This window comes from Vulpes lagopus, chromosome 4 (assembly GCF_018345385.1).
Source record: "Vulpes lagopus strain Blue_001 chromosome 4, ASM1834538v1, whole genome shotgun sequence".
Classification (NCBI taxonomy): domain Eukaryota; kingdom Metazoa; phylum Chordata; class Mammalia; order Carnivora; family Canidae; genus Vulpes; species Vulpes lagopus.
Window position 1 is genome coordinate 73866853 of NC_054827.1, and position 12224 is coordinate 73879076.

The 12224-nt window shown below is 33.8% G+C and overlaps 1 protein-coding gene across 1 annotated transcript in view; it reads right to left on the minus strand.

Annotated features, from left to right (window-relative positions):
• The window catches only part of ARSK (arylsulfatase family member K), a 41423-nt gene that overhangs the window by 28206 nt on the left and 993 nt on the right, over window positions 1-12224 (minus strand). The window lies entirely within an intron of this gene.

Consider the following 12224-nt stretch of genomic DNA (forward strand, 5'->3'; position numbering starts at 1 on the left):
CAACTAGAATATTGCCAATCAACTTGATATACCATGTTAACTAAATGAAGGATAAAAATCATATGCTAATTGTAATAGAGAAAACATTTGATGAAATTGAATATCCATTCATGGTAAAAACTCTCAACAAACTGGGTATAGAAGGAGCATAGCTCAACATAATAAAAACCATATGTGATAAGCAACAGCTAACATATTCAGTGGTGAAAAGCTGAAAGCTCTTCCTCCAAGATCTGGAACAAGACAAGGGTGCCCACTCTCAGAATTCTTACTCAACACAGTAGTACAAGTCCTGGGTAGGGCAATTAGGCAAGAAGAAATAAAAGGCATCCAAATTAGAAAGAAAGAAGTAAAACTGTCTCTATTTGCAGACAACATATATAGAAAACCCTAAAGATTTCACAAAAAACTGTTAGAACTAATCATTGCATTTAGTAAAGTTTAAAGTTGCAGGATATAAAATCAATATACAAAAATCAGTTGCATTTCTATATAGTAATGACAAACCATCAGAAATTAAGAACATAATCCCATTTACGATTGCATCAAAATGAATAAATTACCTAGAAAAAATTTAACCAAGGAGGGTTAAAGAGTTGTAAACTAAAAACTGTAAGACACTGATGAAAGAAACTGAAGATGACACAAATAAATGGAAAGATGTTCTGTGCTCATGGATCAGAAGAACTGATATTGTTAAAATGTCCATACCATTCAAAGCAACCGATAGATTTAGTGCAATCCTTGAGAAAATTCCAATGGCATGTTCCCAGATAGAACAAACAATCCTAAAAATTGTATAGAACCACACACGACCCCAAATAGCCAAAGCATTCTTGAGAAAGAAGAACAAAACTGGAGGCATCATACTTCTTGATCTCAAACTACATTACAAAACTATAACTACCAAGACAGCACAGTATTGGCCTAAAAAATGACACATTATTTCAATGAAACGGAATAGAGAGCCTAGAAATAAACCTGAGCAAATATGGTCACTTTAAAACAAAGGAGCCAAGAATATATAGATAATGGGGAAAGGACATGCTCTTCAATAACTGGTGTTGGGAGGGACACCTGGGTGGCTCAGCGGTTGAGCATCTGTCTGCCTGGAGTTACAGGATCACGTCCCACCTCAGGCTTGCCTGCATGGAGCCTGGCTCCCTCTGCCTGTGTCTCTGCTTCTCTCTTTCTGTGTCTCTCATGAATAAACAAATAAAATCTTTTGTTTTCACATGCAAAATGGAGGTAGTAACAATATCCACTTTATGGAAATGTTATTTTATAAATTAAGACATGAAAGCCACTTAGAATATTGCCAGGCACAGGGTTAAGAATGTAACAAATGAAAAAAAAAAAAAAGAAAGAAAAAAAAGAATGTAACAAATGTTAGTCTGTATTACTGTTGTTACATTTTGGAAATCTTAAGTATCACCTAACGTTTTGGAAACCTTTTGAGTTCATTAATCACCTTTTAATTAATTATTTCATTTGATGCTGGGAGCAACCCTGTGAGATAGATAAGGAATACGATAGATGATAGATAGATAGATTGATAGATAGATAGATGGGGGGCTAAAAAACTCATAACCCCAAGATCGGGGTTAAATTGCTCCACTGACCGAAGCAACCAGGAAACCTCCGGTGGGTGTTATTAATTCCAGTTTTCGGGGTAAGAAACTGACATTAGAGAAGTCAAGAAATTTCCCCCAGGTCACAAGGATGGTAAGCGGGGAAAGCTGGGAAATTTAACGTTCTGATGGACCAAACCCTATGCCCCTTTTAAAACTTCTGCTTCCCCCCTTTTTTTTTTTCCCTTCGGGCATTACGGGCCCAGAGTTGGGGGGAGAGCTTTTTTGAAACAAAACTAGCTTGTGCAGTGATCCGAGCTAGTGAAAGCATGGAAAGAAATAAAAAGCCCAGGTGCATACTGAGGGAGAGAGAGACAGGGGTATGAAATGAGACCAGAGGTTTTGCAGGGACTAGAAAATTACAGGGTCTTTTTAAACCTTTTTGTAGTTTTTGGAAATTTTTTGCCAAACCTCGAGGAAAAAGAATCCACAGAAAGTTTTTAAAATTGGGAAAAGAATTTGATCAGTTGTTTATTTTTTTTTTATTATTAATTTTTTAAAGATAGATTTATTTTTTTAAATTAATTAAAAGATTTTATGTATTTATTCATGAGAACAGAGAGAGAGAGAGAAAAGGAGAGAGAGAGAGAGGGCAGGACATAGGCGAGAGAGAAGCAGGCTCCAGGCAGGGACCCTGTGGGGGACTTGATCCTGGGTCTCCCAGGTTTTTTTAGGCGCAAAACCCAAAAAAGGTTTGGCGCAAAAAATGCCTGAGCCACCCGGGTGTCCCTTTCAATTTTTTTAATCGCTGGCCACACGGGGAATCCGGTTCCGTGACTTAATTAATTTATTTGTTTTTTTTTAAATTCATTTTAATTAACATAGAGTGTATTTTAGTTTCAGAAGTAGAGGTCGTGATTCTTTAAAGTTTTTATTATAAAAAACCAGTGCTCATTTTTCACATGCCCCCCTTTAAATGCCCTTCACCCAATTCCCCCCATTCCCCCACCCTCCTCGATGTATTTTTTTAAAAAAGATCACTCTGTTGCTTATAGAAATGGATCAGATAGAAAAAAAATTTAGAGGGCCCCCCTCAATATTTTTTCGGAGAGGCTAGGGGTTTGGTGGAGTGGTAAGTGAATAAATGGAGAGAGTTTTTAGAAGTAGAACTGACCTCTGGGGGGGTTTTAAAATGCAAGGTGGGGAGGAGATGTGAGGGTCCCTCCTGGGTTTGCAGGATTGGGTATCTTTTAGATTTTGGAAGACAGAAAAAGGGAAAAACATTTAACATTTTCCAGAAATGCAAGACTAATACTCCAATTTTTCTAGTTTTTTTTTGTATCTATTAAACCCCAAAAATCTTTCTGTAAGTTTTTCCCGGGGTGCCCCGTAAACCAAAAATTTCTTTCAAACCATGCTTTTTTGCGTGGTTTTTTTAAAAAAAAAAGAAATTTTTAAATTTTTCATGGTTTTTAGAAGCCCAAAAATTTGAAATCAAGGTATTGGCTGGCCTTTTCCTTCTGCGGGGGAAAAAAATTGGGAAAAATTTTCCTTTTTCCTTTTTTTCCGGCATTCAAATATACATCTGAGGAGGGTGGGGGAATGGGGTAACTGAGGATGGGCCCTTAAGGAGGGCATGTGATGTAATGAGCCTTTGGGGGTTATATTTAAAACTGTAGCGGGGGATCATTCCAATCTCTGCTCTTTTCTTCACAATGCCTTTTTTGTGTGTCTATGTCTTTTTCTTTTCTAATGAGAAAAACGAGTCATCTAAAATTTTTGGGTAACTTCATTTTTAACCCTAACTAATTACATTTGGGGAAAAAGGATTTTTCCAAAATTTGGTCACATTCTGTAGTTCCCAGTTTTGACTTTAATTTTTGGGGGAAAAATATTCATCTTCACCGTTACTTTTTTTTTCAATTTTTTTTTTGGTTCTTTTCCATTTTTAATAGCATAAAAATCATTCCCCACCCCCATTGCCATAAACCCCTTTAAATTTGTGCCTGTTAGGCAAGAGGTACTGCTCTAAGGCTTTAATATTTCTATGCCCGGAAAACACAAGTGTTTGGGGGACTTCGAAGATCATACCCAAGTTCACCCGAAAAAATTCATGGGACCCCAGCATTTATTGTACAATGGCCATGATTATAGTGAAAGGACACAAAGGGAAAATCAGCAAAAGGGAAAAAGTATTTTGGGTAAAATTTATAGCAAACCAGTTTTTAAGTTTCCAGGTGGAGTCAAAAAAGGGGACACTGTATTCATCCCGTTTTCAAACATGACCATATGTGTGAAGAATTGTCTAAGGGGGAAACTCATTAGTACCCAAGTTGTTACTGGGGGCTAATCATGAAAATTTTCCCCCTTTCCTCCCCGCTCTCAGAGGGGAAAACAAGCGTTGAGCATAAACCCCATTGTACAAACCTAGGTACAGAATAAGTCATTTTCATCCCGGGGAAAACATGGAACACTCCCGATATTCAAGTTTCTGGGTATAAACCAAGGGGGCCCGTCTTGGGAAAACGGGCCCCTTTAAGGATGGCCATCCCCAGACCCGCTGTGTTTTTTGTTTTTTTTCCCGCAGACCTCATTCCCCTTTAATCCTCACAACAAAAAAAAATTAGGGGGTCAGTAGTAAACAGAGAAAATAAAGCTCACAAAAGGGGGCAAATTTTGATTCCCAGATTTCTGCTTTTATACTTCTTGCCGGGCCCCTTGTTTTTGGGACATAGTAAAATAAAAAAAAAAAAAAAAAGTTATAATAGATGACGGGGAATAACTGACAAAAGAAAGTAGCAAGTTTAAGTCTTTAAAAAAGATTAAAAATTTTGTATTGTCATAGTAGACATTGTATAAACAAAACTCAAAAAAAAAATTTCAGCCCTTTAATGCTTAAGAAAAAAAAAAATTACCAGGTATTACAATTTTAATTTTTTAAGAAGATTAAAGAAAGGCAAAGGTTACCCAAAATTTTAATACAATAAAGGGGATTAGAGATTTACTTTCCCCTTTTGTGGAAAATAATAAAAGTAAAAAAGGGTACATGTATGTGCTATAGCAGAGGATACATATTAGCATTATTATTTTTTTTTTTTTACCTAAGGGTGATGTCCTAAAGTTAGCCCGTTTGCCAAATTTTTGTGTTGGGTAGCCATGCTTCTCCATGTTTTCCACCCATTTTGTATAATTTGGATCTAGGCCCTTAAAGTTATTCCAAGATTCTGTTAAGTGATAAAGAGGCCACTCCACATTGCGGGGGGTATAAGGGAGGACGGGATTAATTTTAAAAACTGTTGATTTATTTTAACTATTAAGCAATTACAGCAAGAAAAAAATCTACTCTTAGAGCCAGCTGGGGGGAAAGACATAATGCATTGGCCCTTTCAGTAACATTTCGATTGTTACTTTGTGTTATAAAGGGGAAAACTCTGCAAGAAGTTTCCATTTTACAGTTGGTCTTTAAGGCTTTTTGGTTAAGATTTTTAAAGGGGTAAAATAGCTGGAATTATGTACAAGCCTGTTGGACTCTATATAGGTCTTCTTTCAATCATAAAAATAATCACTAAGTACTTATTTATTTTACAAGTCAGTCCATTGAAGTTTAGATCTTTTCCCAACATCCTTAAGGATGTACTGGCTTTCCACAAAAAATTAAGTGTACTACATCTTTGCTGTTATTTTCTACAAGTATGATTGTATCCAGTAAGTCTTTCTTCATGTATTACCGCCTTAAAGGGATAAATAGACAGTATATATAAAAGTAGGGGACTTCAGTACCCTAGATTCAACAGCGAATAGATCATCCAGACAGAAAATCAATAAAGTAACACTGGACTTAGAAATTACATGTTAGACCAGATGGAATTAACAGACATTTACAGAACATTCCATCTAAAAGCAACAGAATATACACTCTTCTTAAGTGTATATGGAACATTCTCTAGGGACATGGGAGAGATCATATGATAGGCCACAAAATAAATCGTAATAAATTTAAGAAGTTGAAATATCAGGGATCTTTTCTGACCACAAAGGTATGAAATTGGGAGTCATTTACAAGGAGAAAACTGGAAAAATTCACAATTATGTGGAGATTAAACAACATGGTCCTGAACACCAAAGGGTCAAAGCAGAAATCAAAATAGAAATTAAAAAAATATCTTGAGACAAATGAAAATGGAAGTTTAACATACCAAAAACTAATGGTACACAGTTCTAAGGGGTAAGTTCAGAGAGTTAAATGCCTACATCAAGAAAAAGAGCTCAAATAAACAACCTAACTTTACAACTTTAGAACTAGAAAAAGAACTAAGCCCAGAGTTAGTAGAAGAAAGGAAAAAACAAAGATTAGAGTGAAGATAGAGACTTAAAAAAGAAAATAGAAAAGATCAATAAAACCAAGAGCTGTTTTCTTAAAAAGATAAAGACATTTAGCTAGACTTACCAAGAAAAAAGATGATTCAAAAATCAGAAATGAAAGAGAAGTTACAACTTATAACAGAAATACAAAGAAAGAGTTGTAAGACTACTATAAACAATATATGCAACAAATTGGAAGACCTAGAAGTGGATATATTCCTAGAAGTATACAACTACCGAGACTGAATCATTAAGAAATGGAAAATCCAACACACCAATTATGAATAAGGAGATTGAATCAGTAATCAAATACTCCCAAGAAAGAAAAGTACCAGACCAGAAAGCTTATTGGTGAATTCTACCAAACATTTATAGAAGAATTAATATCAATCTGTCTCTCCAAACTCTCTAAAAAAATAGAAGAGGAGGAAATACTTTCACACTAATTTATGAGGCCAATATTACTCTAATACCAAAACCAGAAGTGGACACCTCAGGAGAAGAAATGATAGTGCCATATCCCTGATGAACATAGTGTAAAATCATAACAAAATATTAGCAACCTGATTTCAAGAATACGTTAAAAAGGTCATACACCATGATCAACTGGAACTTATTCCCAAGGATACAAAGATGATTCAATATCTGCAAAGCAATCAACTAGATATTGCCAATCAACTTGATATACCATGTTAACTAAATGAAGGATAAAAATCATATGCTAATTGTAATAGAGAAAACATTTGATGAAATTGAATATCCATTCATGGTAAAACTCTCAACAAACTGGGTATAGAAGGAGCATAGCTCAACATAATAAAAACCATATGTGATAAGCAACACGCTAACATATTCAGTGGTTGAAAGCTGAAAGCTCTTCCTCCAAGATCTGGAACAGACAAGGGTGCCCACTCTCAGAATCTTACTCAACACAGTAGTACAAGTCCTGGGTAGGGCAATTAGGCAAGAAGAAATAAAGGCATCCAAATTAGAAAGAAGAAGTAAAACTGTCTCTATTTGCAGACAACATATATAGAAAACCCTAAAGATTTCACAAAAAACTGTTAGAACTAATCATTGCATTTAGTAAAGTTTAAAGTTGCAGGATATAAAATCAATATACAAAAATCAGTTGCATTTCTATATAGTAATGACAAACCATCAGAATTAAGAACATAATCCCATTTACGATTGCATCAAAATGAATAAATTACCTAGAAAAAATTTAACCAAGGAGGGTTAAAGAGTTGTAAACTAAAAACTGTAAGACACTGATGAAAGAAACTGAAGATGACAAAAATAAATGGAAAGATGTTCTGTGCTCATGGATCAGAAGAACTGATATTGTTAAAATGTCCATACCATTCAAAGCAACCGATAGATTAGTGCAATCCTTGAGAAAATTCCAATGGCATGTTCCCAGATAGAACAAACAATCCTAAAAATTGTATAGAACCACACACGACCCCAAATAGCCAAAGCATTCTTGAGAAAGAAGAACAAAACTGGAGGCATCATACTCTTGATCTCAAACTACATTACAAAACTATAACTACCAAGGACAGCACAGTATTGGCCTAAAAATGACACATTATTTCAATGAAACGGAATAGAGAGCCTAGAAATAAACCTGAGCAAATATGGTCACTTTAAAACAAAGGAGCCAAGAATATATAGATAATGGGGAAAGGACATGCCTCTTCAATAACTGGTGTTGGGGAGGGACCACCTGGGTGGCTCAGCGGTTGAGCATCTGTCTGCCTGGAGTTACAGGATCACGTCCCACCTCAGGCTTGCCTGCATGGAGCCTGGCTCCCTCTGCCTGTGTCTCTGCTTCCTCTCTTTCTGTTGTCTCTCATGAATAAACAAAATAAAATCTTTTGTTTTCACATGCAAAATGGAGGTAGTAACAATATCCACTTTATGGAAATGTTATTTTATAAATTAGGACATGAAAAGCCACTAGAATATTGCCAGGCACAGGGTTAAGAATGTAACAAATGAAAAAAAAAAAGGAAAAAGAAAAAAGAATGTAACAAATGTTAGTCTGTATTACTGTTGTTACATTTTGGAAATCTTAAGTATCACCTAACGTTTTGGAAACCTTTTGAGTTCATTAATCACCTTTTAATTAATTATTTCATTTGATGCTGGGAGCAACCCTGTGAGATAGATAAGGAATAGATAGATGATAGATAGATAGATAGATAGATAGATAGATAGATAGATAGATAGATAGATAGATAGATAGATAGATAGATAGATAGATAGATAGATAGATAGATAGATAGATAGATAGATAGATAGATAGATAGATAGATAGATAGATAGATAGATAGATAGATAGATAGATAGATAGATAGATAGATAGATAGATAGATAGATAGATAGATAGATAGATAGATAGATAGATAGATAGATAGATAGATAGATAGATAGATAGATAGATAGATAGATAGATAGATAGATAGATAGATAGATAGATAGATAGATAGATAGATAGATAGATAGATAGATAGATAGATAGATAGATAGATAGATAGATAGATAGATAGATAGATAGATAGATAGATAGATAGATAGATAGATAGATAGATAGATAGATAGATAGATAGATAGATAGATAGATAGATAGATAGATAGATAGATAGATAGATAGATAGATAGATAGATAGATAGATAGATAGATAGATAGATAGATAGATAGATAGATAGATAGATAGATAGATAGATAGATAGATAGATAGATAGATAGATAGATAGATAGATAGATAGATAGATAGATAGATAGATAGATAGATAGATAGATAGATAGATAGATAGATAGATAGATAGATAGATAGATAGATAGATAGATAGATAGATAGATAGATAGATAGATAGATAGATAGATAGATAGATAGATAGATAGATAGATAGATAGATAGATAGATAGATAGATAGATAGATAGATAGATAGATAGATAGATAGATAGATAGATAGATAGATAGATAGATAGATAGATAGATAGATAGATAGATAGATAGATAGATAGATAGATAGATAGATAGATAGATAGATAGATAGATAGATAGATAGATAGATAGATAGATAGATAGATAGATAGATAGATAGATAGATAGATAGATAGATAGATAGATAGATAGATAGATAGATAGATAGATAGATAGATAGATAGATAGATAGATAGATAGATAGATAGATAGATAGATAGATAGATAGATAGATAGATAGATAGATAGATAGATAGATAGATAGATAGATAGATAGATAGATAGATAGATAGATAGATAGATAGATAGATAGATAGATAGATAGATAGATAGATAGATAGATAGATAGATAGATAGATAGATAGATAGATAGATAGATAGATAGATAGATAGATAGATAGATAGATAGATAGATAGATAGATAGATAGATAGATAGATAGATAGATAGATAGATAGATAGATAGATAGATAGATAGATAGATAGATAGATAGATAGATAGATAGATAGATAGATAGATAGATAGATAGATAGATAGATAGATAGATAGATAGATAGATAGATAGATAGATAGATAGATAGATAGATAGATAGATAGATAGATAGATAGATAGATAGATAGATAGATAGATAGATAGATAGATAGATAGATAGATAGATAGATAGATAGATAGATAGATAGATAGATAGATAGATAGATAGATAGATAGATAGATAGATAGATAGATAGATAGATAGATAGATAGATAGATAGATAGATAGATAGATAGATAGATAGATAGATAGATAGATAGATAGATAGATAGATAGATAGATAGATAGATAGATAGATAGATAGATAGATAGATAGATAGATAGATAGATAGATAGATAGATAGATAGATAGATAGATAGATAGATAGATAGATAGATAGATAGATAGATAGATAGATAGATAGATAGATAGATAGATAGATAGATAGATAGATAGATAGATAGATAGATAGATAGATAGATAGATAGATAGATAGATAGATAGATAGATAGATAGATAGATAGATAGATAGATAGATAGATAGATAGATAGATAGATAGATAGATAGATAGATAGATAGATAGATAGATAGATAGATAGATAGATAGATAGATAGATAGATAGATAGATAGATAGATAGATAGATAGATAGATAGATAGATAGATAGATAGATAGATAGATAGATAGATAGATAGATAGATAGATAGATAGATAGATAGATAGATAGATAGATAGATAGATAGATAGATAGATAGATAGATAGATAGATAGATAGATAGATAGATAGATAGATAGATAGATAGATAGATAGATAGATAGATAGATAGATAGATAGATAGATAGATAGATAGATAGATAGATAGATAGATAGATAGATAGATAGATAGATAGATAGATAGATAGATAGATAGATAGATAGATAGATAGATAGATAGATAGATAGATAGATAGATAGATAGATAGATAGATAGATAGATAGATAGATAGATAGATAGATAGATAGATAGATAGATAGATAGATAGATAGATAGATAGATAGATAGATAGATAGATAGATAGATAGATAGATAGATAGATAGATAGATAGATAGATAGATAGATAGATAGATAGATAGATAGATAGATAGATAGATAGATAGATAGATAGATAGATAGATAGATAGATAGATAGATAGATAGATAGATAGATAGATAGATAGATAGATAGATAGATAGATAGATAGATAGATAGATAGATAGATAGATAGATAGATAGATAGATAGATAGATAGATAGATAGATAATCAACAGTAAGATATCTAACCCTGTAGATTAGGAAACCAAGTGACTTGTTTGGCCCATTGAGGATTAGAATCTAGGACAACATCTCACCCTTGTCCATTGCTCATTCCACTTGCTCAATAGGAAATAAAAAACTAACAAAACTGTTAATACCCTTGGGCCTTCATCACTGACATATCATTTAGAGTACTGAGTTTCCTTTAATCATTGGTGATTACATCAGTCTTTGTGCTGGTGGTGAAGGGATTGACTCAAATCACAGAGAAGATCATGTCAGGAAGGCCTGACAGATGTGCTTTTGACACATCTCAGAGCAATCAAACATTAGAAAGGGAGAAGGAAACAACTCTGTCAGAGAATAGACAGTTTATTTTTAAAAAATGGCCTTTTGTCTTCTCAGTTATTCATGGATTACCAGAACCACTAGATTATAGTCTAAACACAAGACAGGACAGGAAATACACATGTTGGCCATGGAAGACTATCAAAGTAAGCTGCTGGAGATGATTAAGAATGGGTCAAAAAGACTCACAAACGACCTGAAGGGTCTTTCACAAACCAAAGATGGGACATTTTGAAAATCAGTAAGTAGGGATCCCTGGGTGGCGCAGCAGTTTGGCGCCTGCTTTGGCCAAGGGCTCGATCTGTGAGACCTGGAACGAATCCCACGTCAGGCTCCGGTTGCATGGAGCTGTTCTCCCTCTGCCTGTGTCTCTGCCTCTCTCTCTCTCTGTGACTATCATAAATAAATAAAAATTAAAAAAAAAAAAGAAAATCAGTAAGTATAATGAATGCAAGGCCAAGTATTTGAACAGAAATATAAAAAACCTATGTATTCACACTATACTGAAAAAAAAGAAAACCAACCTAAAATATTTCAGTCATCTTTGGAAGTTTCTAGGATGCTGTGATGCACTACCCTAGTTCCTTTTAGGAACGAGAGAGTTGCCATGCCCACCTCATGCCCCTTTCTGGCAGCAGTACACAACTCACCCCAAATGGCAACCATTCTGAAGCATCCTACTAGTCTGAGAACCAAGCATTAAGAAAGCTGAGGCTTCTATTGAGATAGCAGCCAAACTCAACTTCTCCCTGCATAGTCCTGCTTTCTTCCTTTCCCTTTGATGTCAGGAGCACTCTCTAAGAAATCTCCTTCATGTTAATCTCCAATACTGCCTGTTCCCTAAATTGAGATAATCAGAAGATTACTTTGAATGACTTTCTCAACAAGTCCAATGGGCACATCTAGAGTATGTAATTTTAACCATCATAGGTTAACCAATGAGAAAGACAATAGAACATAATGATTAAAAGCGCTCTTTGGTGTAGACCTGCTGGACACCAACAATCTGTGTGACCACAGTTAACAGCCAGGGATAATGAGCTAGTATCATAACCAAACATTTGTCTAAGCAGTAGTTTCTAAATAACTGATGATAGTAAAAGTTCCGGGTAATGTTGGTAGTAGTGTTCTTTTGGATGATGGCTTGGGAAACAGCAAT